Source organism: Budorcas taxicolor, chromosome 5 (assembly GCF_023091745.1).
Source record: "Budorcas taxicolor isolate Tak-1 chromosome 5, Takin1.1, whole genome shotgun sequence".
NCBI classification, from domain to species: domain Eukaryota; kingdom Metazoa; phylum Chordata; class Mammalia; order Artiodactyla; family Bovidae; genus Budorcas; species Budorcas taxicolor.
In genome coordinates, this window is record NC_068914.1 from 47,043,108 (window position 1) to 47,070,583 (window position 27,476).

General features: G+C 41.5%; 1 protein-coding gene and 1 non-coding gene across 2 annotated transcripts in view; one reads left to right on the forward strand and one right to left on the reverse strand.

Moving 5' to 3' along the window:
- Positions 1 to 27,476, forward strand: part of TRHDE (thyrotropin releasing hormone degrading enzyme) — a 457,777-nt gene that overhangs the window by 21,827 nt on the left and 408,474 nt on the right. The window lies entirely within an intron of this gene.
- Positions 409 to 480, reverse strand: TRNAY-AUA (transfer RNA tyrosine (anticodon AUA)). The gene has a single exon. It is a non-coding gene; the product is annotated as a tRNA-Tyr (tRNA).

Genomic DNA, 27,476 nt, shown 5'->3' on the forward strand with positions numbered 1-27,476 from the left:
CTTGGCTTCATCATGTGTTCCTGACAGTGACCTGCATATTTTTTTTCCTAAGGCCATTTCTTATTTTAAGAATATTTTGCCAGAAAGTGTTTTAACTCTGAGCTCATCAAATCCTGGCTCTTTTCTGTTTCTTCTAAATTTTGCTTGGAAACTGGGTAGTTTGTTCTGAAGCTCATGTCTCCTGGTTTGTATTTTTCATATCCAGGGAGAAGAAGCTGGTGGCACTTTCAGTGTTCTGTCTGGAAGTCTTCTTAGCTTGAAAAGTGAAAGTGAAAGTGAAAGTGAAGTCGCTCAGTCGTGTCCGACTCTTTGTGACCCCATGGACTGTAGCCCACCAGGCTCCTCTGTCCATGGGATTTTCCAGGCAATAGTACTGGAGTGGGGTGCCATTGCCTTCTCTAGGGGATCTTCCCGACCCAGGGATCGAACCTGGGTCTCCTGCATTATAGACAGATGCTTTACCATCTGAGCCACCAGGGACGTCCTGACAGCTTGAAAACGTATTTTAATAATTACTTCTTATTTTCCATGGTATTACATGCAACAGTATTGCCAAACTTTCACTTAATAACAAAGGTCCTCTTTCGAAATTTCAGCTTCCAATACATTTACCTTAATATCTTTCAAGCTGCCACCACCAGCTTCCTCAGGGACTATAAATCTTTGGCTAGAGGATATCCTCAAGGCTCTTCCAGCTTTTGCCAGCAGTTCAGTCTCAAAGCCAATGTCACCTGTTTTAAGGCTTTTGTTATGGCAGTGCCCCACTTCCAGGTACTAAAATAGTTTCCAGTTGGTATTGCTGAATGATAAGTCACTCTAAAACTTAGCAATAAAACAGAATAACCAGTGTTTGTGCCTGTTGCATTCTGTGGGTTGGAGGTACGGACAGCATGAAGCAGGGTATGATTCATCTCTGTTCTTTGATGTCTCAGCTGGGAAAGCTTGACTACTAGGAGTGACTTGACAACTGAGGGCCAGAGTCATCGGAGGGCAATCTGTACTAACTTTCTTTGCTTGTTGTTGGTTGTTGTCCGGGATCTCAGTTGGGGCCCTTATCTGGATCACCTATGAATGGTCTCCCTTTGAGGCCTGAGCTTCCTTGCAGCCTGGTGTTGTCAGACTTGTTACTGGTGACTCAAGCCTCCAAAGGTGAGTGTACCAAGAGATTTACACTGCCTGCTCTTTCCATTATGATTACATAGATTAAGTTAGTCACCATCTTCTTTTTTTTCTCTCTTTCTTTTAGCCAGGCGGAGGCTATGTTATCTTTCCTGACCTAGTCTATGAGGTTAAACAGTTCACTGTTGCTGCATTCTGTTACTTACAAACAGATTCTAGCAGAAGGGACATAGTCTCCATCTTTCAATGGGAACAGTGTCAAAGAATTTGAAGGCTCGCTTGGAAACCACCACAGTTGTTAAAAGTGTTATAGAGATCATAAAGTCACAAGCACAGTGCCTGACATGTGGTACTCACTCTGATGATGACAAATTGATATATTCTGAAGTCATAGAAAGGAGAAGGGATATGTAAGTTTGAGAGGTAGATGGAATCTAGATTGTAAAACGGCTTGTGCCTACTTTAAAATCATCATTCAGTTAACGGTAAGATCCACTGGAAATTTAAGACCTGGAAGCATGATATGTGTAGTTTAAAAAATCTCCCTGAGAGAAGCATGCAAAATATGTGCATGTGAGGAGACTGGGAATAGGGGTCCATTTAGCTAAGCAAGTCTGGACTGGAATAGTTATAATTTAAATGGATAAGATAGTGTAATTATAAGAGGCATTTTAAAGAAAGAATTGGTAGGACTTGGTGCAGGATAAAGTATAGGAAAAGTAAACACCGAGGAAGCAGAAGACGGAGTCAAGAATGACTTTAGGGCTCAGAGTAATAACAGCTCTATAGTTTCTGTCCTCCAGATTCACTGTGTATTCTGAACTGGTTCTCACAACCAATGAGAGTTTTAATTTTTTTTTTTTTGGCCAATCTGTTGAATGCACAACCTACACTACCCGAGTGATCTGTTCCTCCTATTATAACTGGTTATATAGAATTTTATTAGTTAGCATTTTTTTTATTAGCAAGTGGCAGAAACTCAATTTGAACTTAAACAAAAAGGGAAATGTGCAAGAAAAAATGGAGTATGTCAAAGAATTCCAGGTGAGGGGTGGACCTGAAGCTTTGAGCCCAGTGAGATATTTGGAAATGCTGCTTCAGATCCTTGTCAGTGCTCCTTCAGCTCTGGTTTACTCTCACTGAGGACAGGCTTCCTCTGTTCTTTGACACATGTGGTAGAGTGTTGCTGCCAGAAGTTCCCAAGTTTTGTATATTGCCATGCAGGCCCTACGAGGGAAGCTGCCCCTTACAAATTTCCAAACCCATAGGAATTGTATTGGTTGTCCTTGTTGGAGTCATGAGATCATCTCTGGACACTGTGTCTAGAGGCTGCACATCATAGGAAGATGACATCTTCTGTTTCACCATGTGGATGGGAGTGTGAGTTGCAAAAAAGAGGAATTACTAAAGAAGAGATGCTGAGTGAAAAGCAACTGCAAGTGCCCCAGATATATATTTTTTTTATTTATTTTTTGTGTGTGTGGATTGATTAAAATAGGAAGGATACACACAATTTACAGTGATGGTGTATATGTACACACACCTGTACCTAGGAAAGTATACATACTCAGACATGTGATGCACATTTCTGACGCTAGAGTTCTAGTGAGAGTTCTAGTATATACACTTAAAACATGTAATTATTCTGTGTTGTTTCCTACTGGAAATAAAATTTAGGTCTCATTTTAACAGAAGTGGAGGAGTGTAGGTTAATGTACTCTAAGCACTTAAAAAATTCATATTAAAAAATCCATGTTAATATTAAGAGTTCTTTTGTTTAGACTGCATTACAAATATCGTAATGGTCCACAGAGACAGAAAAAGTAATGACAAAAGGGTTGGATTGCAGTCTATTCAGGAATATAAGTGGAGGCTTCTTGATTATCCCAAGAAGAGATAATCCTCTTTGTCTTAGAATCCTCTTAGGAGACTTTGTACATTCATCTTTCACAGTCATTATCCTCCTGTTTATAGTCCTTTCTTGCTGGCCTCTTTGCTTCTCTAGACTGTGAACCCTTTGAAGTCAGGCACTGTATGTTGCTCATCTTTGTAAGATCAGCCATTCCTATTGTATATAGAAAACAGGAGATAGTGAAAATCCAGTGCACGTCTAAATAGGTGAATTCCTTTAGAGAAGCCATGATGTCAGGAGTTTCCAAAATCTTTTGTTAGGTTAATGGTGGGGGTGGTTTAGTTGCTAAGTTGTGTCCAACTCTTTTGACTCCATGGACGGTAGCCTGCCAGGCTCCTCTGTCCATGGGATTCTCCAGGCAAGAATACTGGAGTGGGTTGCCGTTTCCTTCTCCAGATGATTTTCCAACCCAGGAATAAAATAAAAATTTATGAGAAGTAATTTTGACCAATATTGACTGTAAATAGCAAATGCTGCAAAACATATATCCTTACTTTTTAAGTACTTTGTTGGAAGATGTTGTTCAGGAGAGGTGAATCCTAAAAGTTTTACTGAAAATAGGGAACTGGATTCAATTCAGTTTCTAGGATCTGGAGGATCAGGTACAGAGGAGGAGAAATGACCAGGGATTGTCTCTGTCATCTAACAGGAGTGAAAAGACTCTGAGTGCTCACTGGCTGGTGATAGCTGGGCTTGTGGGCCTGGGCTGGCTGCCATGTGGGTGTCTGTCTTGGAATCTTGGGGCCCAACTTAACCTCTGCTGTGTGCGAGGCATGCCTGAGCCAGGCTGGGTCATCCAGTCAGGTCTGTACTGCTGTCAGCAGGCTATCTGGCCAGGTCAGGAGTTTATTGGAGTCAAGGAGTTCGAGAAATTAAAAAGGAAAGAAAGAATACAGTTGATGTGCCTTCTTAAATTTTATTAGTATGGTAGGAATAGAACCAAGGGCTTTTGTTAAGGAGTGAGTATAGAGTGAAGAAATGCAGGCAGTGATTATAGACTGTGTCCTTAAGAGTACTAGTTAAGGGAAAGGAAAAGAAAATACATGTATGCAGAGCCTAGTGCAAGTGAGTTTTAGATATAGCAGTGCTAAATCTGTACAAGAAAAAAACAAAAATTTTATTAAAAAAAAAGTTTTGTTTGTTTATTTTTGGCTGTGCTGGGTGTCGGTTGCTACCCAGGCTTTTCTCTGGTTGGGGTGCATGGGCTACTCATTGCAGTGGCTTCTCAGAGAGCGTGGGCTCGAGGGTGCACAGGCTTCAGGAGTTGCAAAACGTGGGCTCAGTAGTTGTGCGCAGGCACAGTAGTTGTTGCCTGTAGGCTCAGTTGCTCAATGTCTTGTTGGATCTTCCTGGATCAGGGATTGAACCTGTGTCTCTTGGATTTGTAGGCAGATTCTTTACCACTGAGCCACCAGGGAAGCCCCTAAAAAGTTTTCTGACAGTTGCTAAAGAGCTACTAGATGTTCAGTAGCTTGCTTTTGTAGGGGAAATATCCAATACTCCTTTGTACTGTTCTGCAAGTTTTCAGAACCCAGGAACAGGAATAAAGAAAGCAGCTGTGGGAGATTCCACCTGGGAGACTGCACAAGACTCATGTGGCCAGCCATCAGGAGGATTCAACATTTAGTTATGGTGAAAACATTGTTGAAAGTATGGGCCATGAGAAAGGTAGATAATCAAGGAAACCTGATAGCTTACTGTGAATGGTGTCTGATTCGTGATCTCCGAAAAAGAAGATTTAACTTTGGGACCAGGGACCAGGCTGGATCACTCAAGAGCTTTTGTGCAGCAGAGTTTTATTAAAGTATATAAAGGGACCGAGAACACTTCTGACACAGATATCAGAAGAGGGACAGAGAGCGCCCCCCTCGGTAGTCTAAGCAAGAGAGCTATATACTTTTTAAATTAGTTATTACAATACATCAAAAGAATGTCCCAGGGTTGTAAAGATCTTACTAGACCCACTCCCATAATTTACATTTTAAGATAACAGGATTAGCTAGAAGATTTTCAGGAAGGAGAAACTGTCCTCAAGCAGGATGCATTGTTGTTATATAATCCTTACTACATTTAACTTATATGCAGAGTACATCATGAGAAACGCTGAACTGGAAGAAACACAAGCTGGAATCAAGATTGCCGGGAGAAATATCAATAACCTCAGATATGCAGATGACACCACCCTTATGGCAGAAAGTGAAGAGGAACTAAAAAGCCTCTTGATGAAAGTGAAAGAGGAGAGGCAAAAAGTTGGCTTAAAGCTCAACCTTCAGAAAATGAAGATCATGGCATCTGGTCCCATCACTTCATGGGAAATAGATGGGGAAACAGTGGAAACAGTGTCAGACTCTATTTTTTGGGGCTCCAAAATCACTGCAGATGGTGACTGCAGCCATGAAGTTAAAAGACGCTTACTCCTTGGAAGAAAAGTTATGACCAACCTAGTACTCCAGTACTTTGACCACCTCATGCGAAGAGTTGACTCATTGGAAAAGACTCTGATGCTGGGAGGGATTGGGGGTAGGAGGAGAAGGGGACGACCGAGGATGAGATGGCTGGATAGCATCACCGACTCGATGGATGTGAGTCTGAGTGAACTCCAGGAGATGGTGATGGACAGGGAGGCCTGGCGTGCTGCAATTCATGGGGTTGCAAAGAGTCAGACATGACTGAGCCACTGAACTGAACAGTTTAAACTGACTTGTGTAATCATCAGTTGCAGGCTTAAAGAAAAAAAACTTTTTATGTGACTAAGACTAAGGGATGCAGAGAAGAAGAAGTTTGTCCTTTCCTCCACCTTGAGAATTCCAGACCCCTCTCTCCTCCTCGGGGACCCTGGACTTCTTATCAACCTGCCTGGAATTGACACTCTCAAACCCAGATGGGAGTGATGGTCATGGAAAATGGATTGGGACAGATGAGGAATAGCAGTCACCATGAGAATAAAAGAGTAGAGTCATGAAGTGGGTGAGGTGGGAAGCTCTTTTAGGAAGGAGATTTCAGGTTTCAGGGTGAGTTGGAGCAATTTTCACTGCAGTTTAGTGGCATTGGAGTAGTGTTATTGCGAAGCTGGATGGAAGGTGATTGAAGACAGAATCGTGGAGAGAGCTGAGATAAAACAGCAGTAAGATCATGTTAGAACAAACATCAAAACCACTGAGGGGGGACTCCTTGAGTATGGCAGCCTTAAGCCAGGCTTTAGACTTTTGAAGTGTGAGTGTCACAGTTGGAGACCTAGATCGGGAAGAAAATTAGTGAGCTGCATTAACTCCAAAAGAGAAGAGTTTTCCCATAAAAGTGGAGAAAGTGAAAGTCACTCAGTCATGTCCGACTTTGGAATTTTCCAGGCCAGCATACTGGAGTGGGTAGCCTTTCCCTTCTCCAGGGGACCTTCCCAACCCAGGGATCGAACCCAGGTTTCCCGCATTGCAGGGGGATTCTTTACCAGCTGAGCCACAATTTGGGGTATAAAAGCAGCAGTGGAAAGTCAGGAAAGCACTGATCCCTCTCTGGCTCTGCAGGTGGTTGAGAGAGGATCTAAATATAGATGAGAATGTGAGCAAACCTTTAACCTTTTCATGTCATGTGGCCACAGGACTGGTAAAGGTCAGTTTTCATCCCAGTCCTAAAGAAAGGCAATGCCAAATAATATTCAAACTACCGCACAATTGCACTTATCTCACACGCTAGCAAAGTAATGCTCAAAATTCTCCAAGCCAGGCTTCAATGGCACATGAACTGTGAACTTCCAGGTGTTCAAGCTCGATTTAGAAAAGGCAGAGGAACCAGAGATCAAATTGCCAACATCCGCTGGATCATCGAAAAAGCAAGAGACTTCCTGAAAAACATCTACTTCTGCTTTATTGACTATGCCAAAGCCTTTGACTATGTGGATTACAATAAAGTGTGGAAAATTCTGAAAGAGATGGGAATACCAGACCACCTGACCTGCCTCCTGAGAAACCTATATGCAGGTCAAGAAACAACAGTTAGAACTGGACATGAAACAACAGACTGGTTCAAAATCAGGAAAGGAGTACCTCAAGGCTGTATACTGTCACCCTGTTTATTTAACTTATATGCAGAGAACATCATGTGAAATGCTAGATTGGATGAACCACAAGTTGGAGTAAAGATTGCCGGGAGAAATATCAATAACCTCAGATATGCAGATGACACCACCCTTATGCCAGAAAGCGAAGAAGAACTAAAGCATCTCTTAATGAAAGTGAAAGAAGAGAGTGAAAAAGCTGGCTTAAAACTCAACATTTACAAAACTAAGATCATGGCATCTAGTCCCATCACTTCATGTCAAATAGATGGGGAAACAATGGAAATAGTGACATACCTTATTTTGCTGGGCTCCAAAATCACTGCAGATGGTGACTGCAGCCATAAAATTAAAAGATGCTTGCTTCTTGGAAAAAAAGCTATGGTCAACCTAAACAGCATATTAAAAAGCAGAGACATTACTTTGCCAGCAAAGGTCTGTCTAGTCAAAGCTATGTATGAGTCATGTATGGATGTGAGAGTTGGACTATAAAGAAAGCTGAGCACCGAAGAATTGATGCTTTTGAACTGTGGTGTTGGAGAAGACTTGAGGGTCCCTTGGACTGCAAGGAGATCCAACCAGTCCATCCTAAAGGAGATCAGTCCTGAGTGTTCATTGGAAGGACTGGTGCTGAAGCTGAAACTCCAATACTTTGGCCACCTGATGTGAAGAACCAACTCACTGGAAAAGACCCTGATGCTGGGAAAGATTGAAGGTGGGAGAAGGGGATGCCAGAGGATGAGATGGTTGGATGGCATCACCAACTCAATGGACATGAGTTTGAGTAAAGTCTGGGATTTGGTGATGGACAAAGAAGCCTGGTGTACTGCAGTCCATGGGGTTGCAAAGAGTCGGAAACGACTGAGCGGCTGAACTGAACTCAATGTGAACAGAAGCGACAGGAGTCAAGGGTTTGTGTAAAGGCTAAGAGCTATTGATCTGAAGGGTGGGACACTAGGCTGGAGGGACATGTCCGCAACAGAAGAGAGGGGACTGAGTAGGCAGAATTTAGTGAATGGAGGAGATTATATGACCGTCCTGCTCCAAGGTTTCCATTGGGATGTTGGCGTAATGGAGTGTGCCTCAGCAAATCTCCATCCCCTGCTGGTTGGCCTGGGCTGATGGTGGATTAAGTGATGAATGATTATGAGTTTTGTTGTATAATCCACAATTTTATCAACGGTCCTGAGTCTTAAGAGTCCCATGTATTGAAGAGACTAATAGAAGCTAAGGAAAAGGGTTTAAGTGAAAACAAACCTATGAAACAGAACCGTTTAGTCATGTAGACTATTTGTGGTTGTAGTATGTTTACTCGTGATGATGTGTGTGATGGATGATGTGGTGTGTAGCCAGGTCCATTCACTCTTGGTCGAGAGAAAAGAGATGACTGTGGCTGTGATCCTCCTTCCCTCAGTCTTCTTGCTGAAATTTTGTGTGGTTGCAATGGGGCCCATCAGTCCAATTACCTCTTAGATATGCTCCCGGCACATCTAGAGTAACATGCGTGCTGTGTGTATGTGCTAAGTCGCTTCAGTCATGTCTGACTCTTTGCAACCCCATGAACTGTGATTCTCCAGGCTCCTCGGTCTATGGGATTCTCCAGGCAAGCATACTGGAGTGGGTTGCTGTGCCTTTCTCCAGGGGACCTTCCTGACCCAGGGACTAAACCCTAGTCTCTTATTTCTCCAGGTCTCTGGCACTGGCAGTCAGGCAGGTTCTTTACCACTAGCGCCACCTAGGAAGCCCTAGAGTAAGGTAACATGTAGATTGATAATCTTGACAGGCTCCTTTTCATTTCTCTGCTGTGTACTTTCCTTATGACTTCGGATTTATTTTTGCTAATTTTTGACCCTCCTTTTTTGTTTTACTTCTAGTTCTTTAGAACTTTTACTTTAAAAAACTGTTCGGCCCAAGCCTTTGTAATCTAAGGGAAGTAGAATATTTTATAGTATTGAGGAAGAAAGTGGTGAGAGATGATGTTGGAGATTTATGCAGGGGCCAGATCATGAAGGGATTTGTATGTCTTGTTAAGGAGTTTTGATTTTATCCTTTAAGAAAAGGGGACCATTGAAGGATCTGAGCTTGGGAGGGCTTCAGAGCATGTCAAGAGCTTTCTGTGGAAGCATGGAGATGATACAAAATGTCTTATCATCTTCGCCAAGGCTCTCAGTTCCTTTTTTCCATTGTTTTGTTGAGGATCCGCTTTCCTCTTTGGTTAAGGCTGCCATGCTGGTCTTGTTGACTTTCCTAAAGATCATGGAACAGGCAGCAAGCACGTGTAATGCAAACAAGTGGAGGGGCTTAGATCATGGGCGACGTGAAAAACACATGCAGACTTTCGTGCCTGGTCCTGGACACAGAATGTGCTTCAGTCCAGAGGAAAAAACTCTGGGCAAACATGGTATAAAACAAAAGATGAAAGGAAATTGTATTCTAAAGGTTGATGTTACTGAGATTCAAATGATTCTTATAAGATTTGATGTCAAATTTCAGAGACTAACTAGGGTATTTGGTTAAGACATTAATATTTCTGGAGATGGAACTTGCATGAAACAAAGAGGAAAATTTTGTGCTGAAGATTCAGATAGTATTCCTGGAAGGTCCATGTATTTAGCTGGATACATAAAGCTGAGTATTCAGAGTGAAAAAGGTATCCAGAATACTAATAATACTGTCTTGTAGCCACGGCCACCTACTAATGTTTCTTGACTTCCTTTTCAGACCAGATGGCAGGAAACTGACTGGGTCTATAAGATGTTGCTGTTTTCTGATTAGGTTCAATTTGGGGAGGAACTGGTGAACACCTAAAACCAACCACGAAGCAAATGTACTGTTCTCATGGCACTGAAAATTACTTATTTCTTATCATATTTCTTAAAACCATAGAAAACCACTGCTTTATCCATTCACAAAGTTATATTAGTCGACTGTGTCCAATAATAAACTGAGAAAATCAGAAAATTCTGGTGTAATTAAGATGACTAAAGAGAGAACGGACTGAGCAGAATTCATAAGCAGTTCACAAAGATGTGGGACTTTGAGTGATGAGGAGAGGAAAAATTCTCAACTTTTTGTGATTAGCCAATCGGGAAGCTAATAATAGATACCCAGTGTCTCCTCTGGGTTAAATACTGCACAAAACCAGTGTGTAAGATATAGATTTTATTTCCAAAGGCTTTAGGAGCCAGCTGATTAGACAAGGTAAACACATTATCACATACTGGATGGTTCAAGGCGCTATTTTATAATGGGAAGATAAATTCAGTGGTTAGATGTTAGATATTGAAGAACAGAGAAGGAGATTCATGTGGACAGATACTTATTGAGGAGTTTGGATCTTGAGGGAAGGGTGGATATTGATATGTGAAAGGCAAATTAGAGAGTCTTCTTTGTGAGATGAAGAGAGCATCTATGGAAGGGATGACCACAGAATTTTCTTTGGAGTGAGAAAATTCATGTATCAGTTATTAATAGTTGGTTGCAAGTGTCTGAAAGCAACTCAGGAAAACTTAAGCAAAAGAGAAAATCAGTGGTGGGATTCTGGCCAGCTCCAAGGAGTGGAGAATTAAATGATTATGTCTTGGGAAGGACAGCCTCGCGCATCTAGATAGCAGTTACCAGTGAACAATCTGGGGATGCTGCCACGTGAGTGTTTTAGTTGCAGTCCCCAAGTTCCCCGGAGACACAGAGGGAGCAATTTGTTTTGCCTGAATAGAGCGCCCATCTCCATGGATGAGGTATTAATAGATTCTGGGATGCCTTCATAGGGGCAGATGGAGTCTGAGGAGGGGGAGTTTCTCAAAGGAAAAAGTGTGACATTATTAAAAAAAAAAAAGGAAGAAGTGTATTCTGTCAGCAAAAATCAGATAAATAGCAGACATGATTGTTGAATACTTAGTAGCTGCCAGGCTCTGATCTGTTTAATAATTCATTTAATATTTTGAGATAAGAGCTGTTGCCCTGTTTTCTAGATGAGGAAAATGAGGCACTGAGTGAATGCCTAGCGTGCCCATAGTGACATGGCTTACAGCGGCAGAGCTAGCATTCACACCCACCCTGGGAATGGAGCTCCTGTTCAGCTGGGCGGGGTCCCAGGGAAGATGTAAGGTGGAGCGGCCAGCAGGGAAAGGAAATCAGTGGAACGGGGTCGGAAAGACAAGTCTAGATCAGAAGCGGAAAGAAGCCAGGATCCCCAAAGGATAAGGGAATGACATGATAAAAGTGAGGTTTTTAGAAATACTAATCTTGAGGAAGGATGCCAAATCCAGGGGAAGGGAGGAAAGCCTGGAGCTTTAAAAGCCCACCAGAAGGTCATGATCGAGCATGGATGGTGGAGATTCAGACCTGGTGAAGGCAAATATGCTGACCGTTCCTATGTCTTTTTCACATGGCAATGAAACACTTTTTTAAAACATAACTCCATGAAATGCTATACTTTTATTACTGAATTGAGATTTTAAAGAATATTGATAAAACAGGGACAAATTATCCAGGCACTAAAGCTTAACAGATCTAGGCAGTTTTAGGTTTCATTTCTGCATGAAACCTTGCCCCAGCTAGCTTCTTGCCCTTCTTTGAACTGTAATTGCCCTGTAATCATAACTTTCTTTGGATCATTGTCCAAATAAATTAATTATGTTACTTCCTGCACATCTTTTTTTTTTTTTTTATCTTGTGAGATTGCAAGATCTGTGAGGATAAGAATGCCAGTGAAAAATACATTCATATACTATATTATTCATATAATCATACAACATACACACATGCCCTGGGCAGCTTACAGAAATCATGTTTAGTATATACTATATATGCCATGGTATAGACCACATTTCTTTGCCTATAGCAGTCACTCAGTAAATATTCAGAGCATGGATGTTTTAAGATGCACTTGAAGGAAAAATCAATAGGCCTTGATGAGTGTGTTGATTTGGGTGACAAGGGAATAAAAGTGAATCAAACAAAACCTGAGTTTCAGGTTGCTTGACTGAGATGACGGTGCTTTACTGCTGCGTCTTTACTTCTTTATAGTTTTCTTCTTTGCTTTGCTTTCTTTCCCCTTGTTTCTTTTTTGTAATTTTTTTTTAAATTGTGGTAAAAGTCACGCAATATAAAGAATACTATTTTATCCACACTAACTGTGCAGTTCAGTGGCGCTAAGTACCTTCACATGGTTGTGCAACTCTCGCCATTACCCATCCCCCAGCTCTTCACCTTCCTCCTGAAACTCGGTCCCCCTTAGACACTAAGTCCCCATTCGCCCTCCCCGCCCCAACCCTCCCCACTCCCCACCCCTGGCATCCACCAGTGGACTTTCTGACTCTCTGAATTTGACTACTCTAGGTACCTTGTATAAGTGAAATCAAACAATATCTGTCTGCACCTAATGTATATTGGAATGCATTTTTAAGGTTAACAATGTATGTCCCATGGAGAGACTGTACCTTCTTTCCCCCCGATCCCATGCTATACAGTAGGTTCTTAATAGTTGTCCATTTTTTATGTGTATATGTCAATCTGAACCTCCCAATTTATCCTCCCCCTTCCCCCTTCTTTCTTCCTTTCTCTCTCTCTTCTCCATAGGGTTCTAGGTTCAGGTGGAGGCTCGGCCTGCGTGAAGTGTCTCACTTTCCTTCTTCCCCTCTGACTTACACTATATATGCCTGTCATGCCAGTCATACCATTTCTTTCAATATGGTAAATTTATTATGTGTGTCTCTCTGATGAAATATGAATCTTTTAAATGGCAAGTCAGGTTGAAAGTTTGGTTATCTCTACACATGCCTAGAATTAATGCAGTTGTGTCTCTGAGCATTTCAGAGAGGAAAAAACAACCATTTGAACCAGTAACCCTTTTCCTGACAGGAGATATATTCTTATTAATTTCTTTATTTTAGTAATCCATTGGCCAATGAGAAACTCCATCAGAAGGGCCTTGTGGCAATGTCTGAGATGCTCACGGTGGGGACAGTTCTCTGCCTTCCCCTTCCTCTGGAGACAGGCAATGTGAGTGTGTGGAGTAGTCCTGGGTAAGAGAATCCATCAAAGGGGAGAGATTCTATTACATGATATGTGTTTTCTAGGAGGCCGTCAAGGAGTCAAGCACAGGCTGGACCAAGAAGCATAGTGCGAATTGCATTGGTATTTGGCAGATTGGGGTTGAATTTTGGATTTCACCACTTACTAGGGGCAGATTTCTTAACTAGAGCCACACTCTCTGATATGACTGGGGATAACAATGCATACCTAGTAACATTGTTGAGAAACTTAAAAGAGCCAATGGAAGGGGATTGTCCATCACATTGCTGGGCATGTAAGGATGCTCAGTTCATGGCAGCTGTACCGACAAGCTTGTTTCTGGGTTTCACTCTCACTAATGAGTAGGTTAGCGAGCAGGATGAGAAGGAGTACAGGAGGGTAGAATGGGAGCCTCTTGGCACCTGCTTAAAAAGGATCGTTTTCAAAGGCCAAAGAGGTTTGTTCAGAGGGGAAGATGAGAAACACTGCTATTTCATCTTGACACTCCAGCATAATGCCACTGTGAAAGGTGTTGCAGAAGTTTTCAGTGTTTATGTTTGCTGTGATCACCAACATTGTGGAAATGAATTACAAGCTCATTATTAGTGGGAGGAAGAAGGGTGTGAGGTATCTTTCTCTGTGGTTCTGTCATAGGTGGGAAGATGGAATCATCTCAGATTTATAGAATTGCTCCCATGGAGGGAAAAACCCAGGGAGAAAAATGTATTTGCAGACATGGAGATTCTATGTCTATTTTCTGTGTTCATATATTTAAAAATACAGTTATTTCCAACTAGTTATCAGGCTATGATTTAAGGTGAGGTGAAGGAAAAGGAAAAAGAGGTTAAAAGATGGAGAAGAGATTTTCTGCAGTCTTGGAACATCATAAAATCATTCACATATTCATCAGATTATCTTATTTTAAAATAGCATTATTTTATTAATCATTTATTATGTGTCAGATACTGTTCTAAGAACTTTACATGGATTATCTTATTTAATCTTCATAACAGTGATGTTTGGAAATTTCTATCACAGGTTTTATATTCTACAGGCAAGGAATCAGAGGCTGAGAGAGATGTCATAACTTGTCCATCATCACACTGCTTTAAATGTTGTGCTCGAGCTGGAGCTCAAGTGGTCTTATTGCAGAGCCTGTGGTCCTCACTGCTCCACTGTGCTGTCTTACAGATGCTTAAGACTGGATGTTTACAGGGCCAGACACAGCCCTGTGCACGATAAGCATGACCTCTCTCTTCACAGAGCTTATGATCTAGCTAGCTAGATGTGAGCTGCTTCTCAGAGAATGTGTATTTGGGTATTCTGTCCACATGTCTACAGGGGAAGAGTATCCTTCTCACTGGAAAAGTCTCTGATGCTGGGAAGGATTGAGGGCAGGAGGCGAAGGGGGTGACAGAGGACGAGATGGTTTGATGGCATCATCAACTTAATGGACATGAGTTTGAGCAAATTCTGGGAGATAGTGAAGGACAGAGAGGCCTGGCGTGCTGCAGTCCATGAGGTTGCAAAGAGTTGGACATGACTCAGTGACTGGACAATAGCAACCCTTCTCAACCTTGGCCCTGTAGATTTTGGATTGGATAACATTTTGTTGCAGAGGTCTGTCCTGTGCGTTGTATGGGGTGCAGCAGCATCCCTCTCTCTGGTTGTTGCCATTAGCCCCTGCAGTCACGACAGCTGCAAATGTCTCCAGACATTGTCGAATGTGCCCTGGCAAAATCACCCGTAGTTGAGAACCACTGATCTAGAAGAATGACTTAGTGGTTGATGACTCTATGTGAAAGCCATGGAGAGGACTCTATCTGGAGGTGTGTGGCTAACCTGGATCACATATTCAAGAAGTGACAGAGGACTAATCAAGACTCCTTTCACTCACTGATATATACTTGCTTCTTCAGATAAAAGTGGACGCAAATACAGTTCAGGGAAATCTAGAATGCATTATTGGTGTCCGACTCCTGCAACCCCATGGACTATAGCCTGCCAGGCTCCTCTGTCCCTGGGATTCTCCAGGTAAGAATACTGGAGTGGGTCACCATTTCCTTTGAGATTCTGCATAGGAAATGGATTAAGAGACAAAGCTTTACACAATTAAAGGACATAGCTCACCATGTTGAAAGAACAAATGAGCAGGAAATTAAAAAAAATATTGAATTTTGGCTGTGCTGAGTCTTCGCTGCCTTGCGTGGGCTTCTCGCTGTGGGGGCCCCTCACATCACAGCGCATGGGCGCTAGGGTATGCGGGCCTCAGTGGCTGAGGTTCCCAGGCTTAACGGCTATGGCACACGGGCTGAGTTGCTTCCCAGCATGTGGGATGTTCCTGGACCAGAGATCAAACACGTGTCTCGTGTATTGGCAGGCGAATTCTTTACCTCCGAACCCTGGGGAAGCCCCATCAGCAGGGTATTTTTATGCTGTGTTCTGTGGTGAGGCTTTGTGTTGCTGTTTGGCTGATACTCTGATTCATTGATGTTCGCCTAGTCTCCGTGTTCTAAATGTAGGGGACTTGGTGGAGACCCTACAGAGGGGTTCTTAAACCACATCAAAATTGCCTGTGGACTGGTTTTTAGACTCACACTTACGAGCCCTTCTGTATAGACTTGATGAACTTGAACTTTCGTATGTGGGCCTTGACTCTGAGAGGCCACTGAAGCGCTCTGGTCTGCACCCCTAAAGGAGAAGCATGGGCTCTAGGCTTTTGTCTCATGCCTGCCTATCTGGGCTGATCTCTTGTGACTGTGTGCTCTCCTTTTAAAGGCAGATCCTGAGAGCCACACATAAAGCTCTGAAAAAACTCCCACCGGCCATAACTTTCTGTGGCATAACTTACTATGCCTGAGCAAAAGGGATGACGGGAAATGTCGTCTTCCCTTCATTAGGCCATGTGTTGAGCCAAAAATGAGGGATTCTAAAACTGAAAAACAAGGGGACTGGATCAGTCAGTCAGTCAGTCAGTTCAGTCGCTCAGTCGTGTCCGACTCTTTGCGATCCCATGAATCGCAGCACGCCAGGCTTCCCTGTCCATCACCAACTCCCGGAGTTCACTCAGACTCATGTCCATCGAGTCAGTGATGCCATCCAGCCATCTCATCCTCTGCCGTCCCCTTCTCCTCCTGCCTCCAATCCCTCCCAACATCAGAGGGGATTGGATATTGGTAGACAATTAGCAGTCCCTGACACAGATTGTTATCATTAAAACATAATGAGAACATAGGCTATTTATTTAACACTGTATGTGTATCAGGAGCAGTGAAAAGCAACCATGAGATGTTGCTGCTACCCTTATCCTTCTTTTATAAATGAGGAAGTGGAATCTCAAAGGGCCTACCAATTTGATCTTTGTCACACAGTTGGTGGATGTCAAAGCTAAAATATTAAACAGCTTCTGTCTTCAAGCTTTTTCCATGAGACAATCTAATTACACTAGCTCAGTTGCCCCAACGAACCTATTAGTTACGGTTTTTAGATTGTTATTTTAGATATAAGACATATTTGACCTTTATTGATAACAGTAATGTCAATAGTTTTTCATCCTTCAGATTTTATTAGAATTTTACTACTATCTGTATATTTAATTTAGTATCTACTTTGTTTTGAGAGTTCTAAACGAGGAAAAGCAATAGCACCATAAGATAGAGTAAGAGCACCATAAGCTCCAGGGATAGCCTGATATCATTTCATGAATTTGGCAACATTTTCAGTTGCTAGTGCCCAATAATTCAGGGGATCATTAATAAATATTAGGAAAGGTTGGAATGGCAGTGATCTCACCAAAATATGATTTGTAGAAAATCTAGATTGAATTTATATAACTATATAAGCCCCTCTCCATGATAGCTAGTACATGAATCAAGTAGAAAAATACCTGGCTAAGCTTATTTATCCCCTTGAGATGACACAAACAGCAACCTCTGAGAAGTCTTAGAGCAGTCTGTCTGTCATCAAAAGGCCAGTTAATAAAAAGGTCCCCATAACCTGCTCCAAATGTGAGATGATTATTGTCACTGAGAGCCTTTTCTTAGATTGCTTTTGACTCCTAATATCACCGAGAAAGATTATACACATAAATTAACCAAAAATGTTTTAGGAAATTATTAATATAGGGAATATATTTTTCCAACTCCCTGACTGACCTTTAGGATAGTAAGTTATTCATAGCATACTGGTCTCTTTAGGGAATTATTTCCTCTGTAAGCAGTTGTGTATGGTTATAGATAAGCAGAAATCAGTCTTATTGTCCCATGTGTCTGTCATCTTGTCCTGTGGTTAGATAAATATTCTGAGAAATTGACATTTACTTTATTAGACTACCTTACCAAAAAAACCCCAAGACTCCAATAAAATCAATGTTCTTTTTGCATTTTTTTTTGTTCAAAAGTATCCAAACCCCACCAATAACAATAAAACAACACCGACAAAGTTTTAAACATGACATGTGACATTCTTATTAGAAAATACTAAATATTATTCTACAAATGAGGCTAAATCATTTTCAAAAATTTATCCTTTCTGAAAAAATAGACGATCAAATCCTACTGACAGGCTTCGGGCTCAGTCATTCCGGACAGTTACAGAAGAAGATACTGGAACATCATTGGTGTTCACCATCTCACTTTGCAGATGAGATCATAGAGGTGTATGCTGCCATTGATGACAAGCCAAATAACTAATCACCAAATGATGACTAAGAATCCCAGAGGATTTGGGCTACAAGAGTCATTTGCCTCCTCTGTAATAGGTCCTAGTATTTTCAGTAGGTATACCCTCAATGTGTTAGGACAGTTGTATCAGGATGTATCTGCAACTAGAGAAAGAGAATTTCTCTGATAACATATGAAGGAGCAGGGAATTTTCAGGACAGGCAAAAAATAATCCCAAAAGAGATGAGATTTGATTGTTGAAGATGCAAGGTCAGTCTAAAGGTGTAGGTGCAATCTGACAAGAGTTAATGATTTTCTCCAGGAACTTTACTGGTTCCAGCAACTTGGTGCCTAAAATTCCTTTCTTCTCAAATGAGGCTTCATTACCCCTCCACACACCCCAACTCTTGGCAGGCATTCCTGGATGTCCCTCCTGGTGTTCTTCCCCTCTTTGCCTTGGCTGTTACCACGTTTTAGCTCCTCTGGGTGTGACACCGGCATCTTACAAAGAACTCCATCTTGATGGCTTACTATTGGCGAAAGACACCGGTCCTAAGACAGGTCCCATGCAGGTTGGGTTGGTCTGTTAGTTGCTTTTCAGTCACTAAGTTGTATCCAACTCTGCGACCCCATGGACTGCAGCATGCCAGGCTTCTCATAGTGGAGAATGGTCCTCCACTATCTCCCAGAGTTTGCTCAAATTCTTGTTTGGTTTGGTCTTTCATCTATCCTTTTCTTGCCTCATGGCCTAGAGTTTGTTCTCCTGGAGGATATCTAGTTGAAACTTTCTTGATTCCCTTTGACAAATTGTGAGGTCCCATGTCTTAATCTAATATTTTGCAGGAGAAACAAGTAAGCTTTATAATATTTGTTTCTTATGAATGTTTCCCATATCTGCAGTCATCACTGAAAGCACACTAAAGTACAGTATTCATCAATTCCCCCATCAGTTTTTGATTCTGTGTCAGAAACTAATTATGGACTAAGCATAGTGTTTCTGTAAATCACAGCCTAGTAAATGCTATTTTGAAAATCTGCGTAATGCTAACATTGTTAAATCACGGAGAATAGGAATCAGTTTATGATACATGCTATTCTAGTACTCAGCCATGTAAAGCAGCTTTTTGCCCTCAGTTCAATTCAGTTCAGTCACTCAGTTGTGTCCGACTCTTTGCGACCCCATGAGTCACAGCATGCCAGGCCTCCCTGTCCATCACCAACTCCTGTAGTTCACTCAGGCTCACATCCATCGAGTCCGTGATGCCATCCAGCCATGTCATCCTCTGTTGTCCCCTTCTCCTCCTGCCCGCAATCCCTCCCAGCATCAGAGTCTTTTCCAATGAGTCAACTCTTCGCATGAGGTGGCCAAAGTACTGGAGTTTCAGCTTCAGCATCATTCCTTCCAAAGAAATCCCAGGGCTGATCTCCTTCAGAATGGACTGGTTGGATCTCCTTGCAGTCCAAGGGACTCTTAAAAGTCTTCTCCAACACCACAGTTCAAAAGCATCAATTCTTCAGCACTCAGCTTTCTTCACAGTCCAACTCTCACATCCATACATGACCACTGGAAAAACCGTAGCCTTGACAAGATGGACCTTTGTTGGCAAAGTATTGTCTCTGCTTTTCAATATGCTGTTTAGGTTGGTCATAAATTTTCTTCCAAGGAGTAAGCGTCTTTTAACTTCATGGCTGCAGTAACCATCTGCAGTGATTTTGGAGCCCCAAAAAATAACTGACACTGTTTCCATTGTTTCCCCATCTATTTCCCATGAAGTGATGGGACCAGATGCCATGATCTTTGTTTTCTGAATGTTGAGCTTTAAGCCAACGTTTTCACTCTCCTCTTTCACTTTCATCAAGAGGCTTTTTAGTTCCTCTTCACTTTCTGCCATAAGGGTGGTGTCATCTGCATATCTGAGGTTATTGATGTTTCTCCCAGCAATCTTGATTCCAGCTTGTATTTCTTCCAGGCCAGCATTTCTCATGATGTACTCTGCATTTAAGTTAAATAAGCAGGGTGACAATATACAGCCTTGAGGTACTCCTTTTCCTATTTGGAACCAGTCTGTTGTTCCATGTTCAGTTTGAACTGTTGCTTCCTGACCTGCATATAGGTTTCTCAAAAGGCAGATCAGGTGGTCTGGTATTCCCATCTCTTTCAGAATTTTCCACAGTTTATTGTGATCCACATAGTCAAAGGCTTTGGCATAGTCAATAAAGCAGAAGTAGGTGTTTTTTTGGAACTCTCTTGCTTTTTCGATGATCCAGCAGATGTTGGCAATTTGATCTCTGGTTCCTCTGCCTTTTCTAAAACCAACTTGAACATCTGGAAGTTCACGGTTCCCGTATTGCTGAAGCCTGGCTTGGAGAATTTTGAGCATCACTTTACTAGCATGTGAGATGAGTGCAATTGTGCGGTAGTTTGAACATTCTTTGGCTTTGCCTTTCTTTGGGGTTGAAATGAAAACTGACCTTTTCCAGTCCTGTGGCCACTGTTGAGTTTTCCAAATTTATTGGCATATTGAGTGCAGCACTTTCACAGCATCATCTTTCAGAATCTGAAATAGCTCCACTGGAATTCCATCACCTCCACTAGCTTTGTTCATAGTGATGCTTTCTAAGGCCCACTTGACTTCACATTCCAGGATGTCTGGCTCTAGGTGAGTGATCATACCATTGTGATTATCTGGGTCATGAAGATGTTTTTTGTACAGTTCTTCTGTGTATTCTTGCTACCTCTTCTTAATATCTTCTGCTTCTGTTAGGTCCATACCGTTTCTTTCCTTTATTGAGCCCATCTTGCATGAAATGAAGCAGTCTTTGTCCGATTCTTTGCGACCCCATAAATCGCAGCACACCAGGCCTCCCTGTCCATCACCAACTCCCGGAATTTACCCAAACTCAAGTGCATTGAGTCGGTGATGCCATCCAGCCATCTCATCATCTGTCGTCCCCTTCTCCTCCTGCTCCCAATCCCTCCCAGCATCAGGGTCTTTTCAAATGAGTCAGCTCTTTGCATCAGGTGGCCAAAATATTAGAGTTTCAGCTTCAACATGAGTCCTTCCAATGAACACTCAGGACTGGTCTCCTTTAGGATGGACTGGTTGGATCTCCTTGCAGTTCAAGGGACTCTCAAGAGTCTTTTCCCACACCACAGTTGAAAAGCATCAATTCTTCAGTGCTCAGCTTTCTTCACAGTCCAGCTCTCACATCCATACATGACCACTGGAAAAACCATAGCCTTGACTATACGGACCTTAGTTGGCAAAGTAATGTCTCTGCTTTTTAATATACTATCTAGGTTGGTCATAACTTTCCTTCCAAGGAAATTTAGGGCTTTTTGCCCTAATTCTCCTTTATTTTAAATGTTCATTAAACGCCTTGGCAGCATTGCTAGAGGAATCTACAGCTTCAGCTGTAGCAAACAAGATAGTAAGCATTCCTCTCTGTGTAAATATTATGATTTCATTCATTCAGTCATACAATAATGGTCACTCACCAAATGTTTACTTGAGTTTTCCTATGTTCCAAGCACTCCTGTAAGCACTGGAGACAAGGCAATGAATAAAGCAGATAAAACTTTACAAAGCTTACATTCCGTTTCCTTGGGAGATTGACATTAAAATAAAATGCATCTATGTGAGAAGGTGATATGTGCTAAGGAGAAAAGCAAAATGGGAAAAGAGTGATGCAGTTTAAAATAGGGTGATTAGGAAAAGACCTCTTGAATAATGAATATCTGAACAGAGACTTAACTGTAGAAGAGAGTGTTGGGGTGTCTGGGGAAAGAAGATTGCAGACAGAGGGAACCAACAGTCAAAGATGTTGAGGCAGGGGATAGCGGAAGGCCTGGAGTGTTCCTGAGGGTGAAGAAGAGCCCTGGGGTGAAGAGAAGAATGTGTGTATGGTCAGGTGTGTGTGTGTATGGTGTAGGTAGGGTGCTGTGGGTTATTATAGAGACTTTTGCTTTCAACCTGAGTGTGATTCCAAACCTTTGGAAGCTTTCAAGCAGAAACATGTTGTATCAGACTTATATTTCTAAAGGACCCCTCTGAGTGCAGTGTGGGAGTATGCTATATTCTGGTAAGGATGGATGCAGAGAGACCTTCTAAGTGGTGACAGTGTGTAGGTATAGAAAAGTGGTGGAATTTGGGCTATATTTTAAAAGTAGAATTGCCAGGATTCATGATGTATTGGCTATGGGTTGTGAGAAAATGAGAATTTGAGGAATACTTTCAGTTTATTTTATGCTGAGATGATACCTACAATTTCTGCGTTAGACAGGGAATGGTTGCTCCTTGTCATCAGAGAGAACAGTTCTGAATTTGCTCAACTGAAACTAAAGTAGAAATTTTTCCATTCTTTAAATGGATAATATTGATACTAAATAACTCCACCCAACAAAGTAATTAATTGAGCTTTTAAGAGTGCATTTTGCAGCTAACACATTTTAAGTGCACCTGTAAAAATATAACCTTTATTAAAAATAAATGCTTTATGGTCAAGATGCTTTTTATGGTCATGCCTGTTTCTTGTATATCATATGATGTAGAACTCTTGTGATTCAACCAATAACTGCCTGAGGGCAATAGCATTAAGGTTGAAAACATTATATATATATATATCTCCTTTTTCTTTTTTTTTTTGCTTTTTTGAAGTTTCTCCTCTGGTCCACATCATTTGAGAGGACCGAGAGAGAATACAGGTAAGATCTCAGAGTAGTGACTCTGACTTCCGTGGTTCTTGGTGCCTAAGGAGAATGCGCTGACAGAAAGTGAGATGGTTGGATGGCATCACTGACTCAATGGACATGAGTCTGAGCAAACTGTGGGAGATAGTGAAGGACAGAGAAGCCTGACTTGCTACAGCCCGTGGGGTCACAAAGAGTTGGAGACAACTTAGGGACTGAACAACCACAAAGGCACATTTATTTCTCTGTCTGTTCCATAGGCTAGGCACACATCATTGAACGTGAGGACAAATTGCCTGTGACTTAGCATTTGTCAATGACTTCCTCAGACAGCTGATACCTGAGAGAAAGCATTTACTGGGCATGTTCCAACCCACTCCTTTAGGTGATTGGATGTGTATGGCATGGAGGAGGTGTTTTAAATCTTGACAGATTCTGGAACTGATTCTGATTCCAGAATTCTGAACTGATTCTGATTCCTATTAGCTGTGTTATTTAACCACTTTCAATAAGATATTTCATTTCATCTAACAAGCTTTTATTATGCATGTTAGATGAAATGAGGTTTTATATATATAAAGTACCTGGCATGCAGAAGATGATTTCTTTTCAATCCTTATCTGTTTCTGCAGTGTATTATATTGTCAGAAAGCAAGAAGCCCCGTCCAGGTTTTTCATCAGTAGCTGTAGAAATTCTTTCATCGAATATAATTTAATGTTATGTGCTCATTTTTTAAAAACAGAAAGTGATACATAAAATGTTCAACTAAGTATTATATCTGTATTTCAAAAAACTGTTACATTACCTTCAATCTCAACTGTGAAGACTAGGTAATATGTTCCTTGTTTAATTCTAGTACCCATGAAATGGTTTCTCTAGCTCAAGATTACTCCTTTTCTTATTTGATGGAGAAGAAACTCACATCTTAATTTAGTATCTAGTTGCATAGTTTATCTTATTTTACCTGTTGATAACTCTGGTATTGCTGTGTTTATTCCCTCAGTCATGTCTGACTCTTTGCGACCCCATGGACTGTAGCTTGCTAGGCTCCTCTGTCCATGGAATTCTCCAGGCCAGAATACTGGAGTGGGTTGCATTCCCTTCTCCAGGGCATCTTCCCAACCCAGGATCGAACCCAGATCTCCCACATTGCAGGCAGATTCTTTACCATCTGAGCCACCAGGGAAACCAAGAATACTGGAGTGGGTGGCCTATCCCTTCTCCAGGGGATCTTCCCGAAGCAGGAATCAAACTGCGGTCTCCTGCATTGCAGGCGGATTCTTTACTAGCTGAGCTACCAGGAAAGCCCTACTCTGGCCTACTTCCTTTTGATTCATTTCTTTGTTCTTTATTGAATGTTTGAACTCTTGTCCCACTTATATTTTTAATCAACTTTTTAGTGTATAGCTTAGGTATGATTAGTGGCACCCAGTTAAAATGTGTGAATTTCATTGGGTTATGACAGATGTGACCCTGCTGATACAATGAAGATGCAGATTGTTTCCATCACCTCCAAAATGTTTCCTAATGTCGCCCCTTCATCCCAGACAACTATTATACTGCATGCAATTTTGTAAAGTTAAGCCTTTGCAAAGTCTTTTTTGAGGTAAAAGACATATGACGCCAGTTTGAGAAACAAAGAGGGGAAAAAGAAGAGACTGCATCTACTCTTTCATGACTTTAGATGTGAAGAGAAAGTCTAGGAGAAGCGGTCAGACACAAATTAAGAGAGAAAGTTTTAAAAAATAAAGACAATTTTAGCATGTTTGTATGCTAAATGGAAGAAAGCAGTGGAGAGGCTGAAACAAACTCCAAAGTAGTTGAGAAGGGCTGGGATGAAACGTATAACTGGGGGAGTAACTGGCAACAGAGGAAAAACCCTTTTGCCTCAAAAAGTGGAGGGGAGGTGGTATGAGATGAAGCAAACAGGAGTGTTACTATATGTGGAATCAGAGAGTTGAAGATTTTATATCAGCTGCTTCAGTTTCTTTAATTAAGTGCCAGAACATTCAAATGTTGTGAGACATGAAGTGAGAAGGTACCTGGGCAAAATAATGAGGGTTTGGACTAGCACCTGTGGGGAAGGGAGAGTGTTCCTCTATGACAGAGATTACTGGTGGTCCTAACGTCTAGCTGACCCTGGAGGACACGATTTCGTGGGGGAACCCATCTCATAGTGATCTTGCTTCAGTTGTTCTTTGTGGCTCGGCTAAAGCAGCAAAGGATATATTATTAATAGAAACGAGTTTTTCAAAGTTGAGGAGAAGTTGCAAAGAAGATGTAGAGGAAGGACAGGGAAATCAGGAAGATTCTATTTAATACAATAGTTACACCCTGTGTGGTTTACATGGATTAGGAGCCTGGTCATCAGTAGCTGTAGGAGACAGGGTAGGGTGAAGAACATTCCACTTTCCATCTAATCTGAAGCCTTATTATCCTCCAATTAAAAATAAAAATTAAAACAATTTGTATAAAAAGAAAGATTGAGCTTTCTAATTTGTTGCTTATTCATTGAATAGTCAGTTTCCATTAGAACAAACTTGAGTTGCGTGTACCTTGGTTAGAGTAGACTTTGTTCCTAGCCCAGAAATAGTAGAAGACGCTGTGACACACTGTGCTCCAGGGTGTTGGGCCGTGGAACCGGGCCTCTGTTGCCTGTGTTTGAATGCTGCTTCCTCTGTTTTCGGGTTGTGTGACCTTTGCCAGGGTCCAGCCCTGGTGGATCCAGGGTAATTCGAAGTGGGGTCGGTGAGGAAAAACTTATTTATTTAGAAATATAAAGAGAGAATAGGAAAGAATAGTGTAGTAGGAAAATTAGTGGAGAAAAGAGGCTGAATAACTTGGTTTACCTGGAAAACCAATAAATTTCCAAGACAAGAAACTTGCACCATCTACGTAGGCCACTGGTGCCCACTTGAATAGCGGAGGGTGCCCCACCTTGGGCTCCCTCTCCTGTGGGTCTTAGAAGCCAGGACAAATAAGTAGACATGGTGAGCCTCCACACTCCAGATGGGAATTCAGCCAGAAAAGAGAGAAAAGGATGACATGGGGGAGCCAAGCATTGGTGCCAGACCCACAACTTTATTTTCAAAAGCAGCTTATATACCCCAAGTTGTACATAAAGAAATGGAATATGCAGAGTTATGCAGGGGCAGCAGTCCTGACCCTTATCGAGACCAGGCTTTCTTTTTGCATACCTTCCCGTATACAAAAGGTCCCAGGTGGTTTTACATCATCTTCTGGCCAGGGGGCCTGTTAACATTCTTATGGCTCTTTTCCTAGATAAATGTCTATCAGCCAGAAAACTCTTTCCCTTGAAGTGTTTCTTCTTTAATCTGCATCACCCTCAAAGTACTAAATAAAGTTACATTCCTGTAGAACAAAGGTGCAGTGGGTTATAACAGAGAAAGTACTTAACTTAAAGATCTGATGTTGCTAATACCAGGTCTACTACCTGTTTTTTCTATATACCAGCTATATCTACAAATAAAAGATATGAAAATTTGGCAGCAAGTATTGGCTCAACAAGTGAAACCCTTAATCAGTCCTATTCTAATGATTTTGACTCCTCAGAAGCCCCTACCTTCCTAGGATGTTTTAAGCTTCCTGTACCTCTCCCAGTCGGGAGGCCACAAACAATCATATGCGCAGCTGTAAGAGTCAGGCAGGCAGGCTAGAAAGCCATCAGAGGAGTTTTTGGATTGAAACACTCGTATTATGCCCAGAAGATTTATTATCTAAAAGCTTTGAATTAACTTTTTCCAGAAAACGGTGGTGGGGGGACAGCCCTCTATTAATGTCAGAAGAGTAGGTGGAAAGCATAACACAGTAAAGCAGGCAGACTCTGGTTTTGGGGGTAGATGCTCGAGAATTTCCAGGGGGACCCCTGAGGCTCGATCCCACCTTTGTGTATGCCGAGCCTCCTTCCTCATGACCTTTGCCACGGGCGGGATACCTCACGCTGGCTCCCGGCAGACCTTGGTCAAGTTGCTCGACCCCTATGGAAACTTAACAAGTCTCCTTATTTGTAAAGTGAGACAATGATAGGACTCAGTTCATAGTGTTGTTGTGCAAGTTAAGTGCTTTGATGTGTGCTAATAGGTAACTCTAGATATTGTTATTAGGAATCAGAAAACCTGGATTCAAGTCCCGTGTCACAGATTCAGAGCCTGGGATCTGAGACTATGTGCAAATCATCCAGCCATTGCTGGTTGCCTTTTACTTACCTTATTTGTGAAATCAGTTGAATAATTCTTACTGCATGTGCCTTAGTGACAGTGATGGAGATAATATATGCATGAAAGTCCTCTGTGACTTTGAAATACTATACAAAATAAAGAACTCTTATTATTTTCACATAATATACCACATTAATTGTGTGTCCAGTTACTCAAGAATTATATGAAATAATTAATGTGAAAATGCTCCAAAATATGAAATGTTTACATAAATGTAGAGCAACAGTGGGAATTGGAAGTGTGTTTAGGTTTTAATTTAAATAATTTTAATTATATATTTGATTATATTTTTAAGCTACATCTCTGAAGAAAAAACTTGCTGGAGAAAAGGCAGCCATTTAAACTCCTAATTAAAATGAAGTTTTTGCTTTCCTCATGCATTTCATTTCTTGTCTTTGCCTTAGCATGTGGAGTTGAAATTTGACAGTACTTAATCAATACCAATTTCAGTTGATTCTGACCTTTAATGGTATTGAGTCTAAGAATTTATTCATGTGCAGAATGTTGCAGGTTCTTTTAAAGATTCGTGACAACTCTGCATTTTAGCTTCATGGAGCATTATTGGAGGATAAATGATAGCATTTGTTGTCAGAAGGGTCCCTCCACTTTCTTTTCCTTTTTCCAATTAGCTGGCATTTATTAAAGTCAGGTTTATTGGTCTGTGAGTTATCAACAGCAATATTCACCCTTTTTAGATGTGTAATTCTGTGGATTTTGACAAATGGATACAGCCATGAAACCACCACCACAATCAAGATATAGAATATTTCCATCACTCCCCAAAGTTCC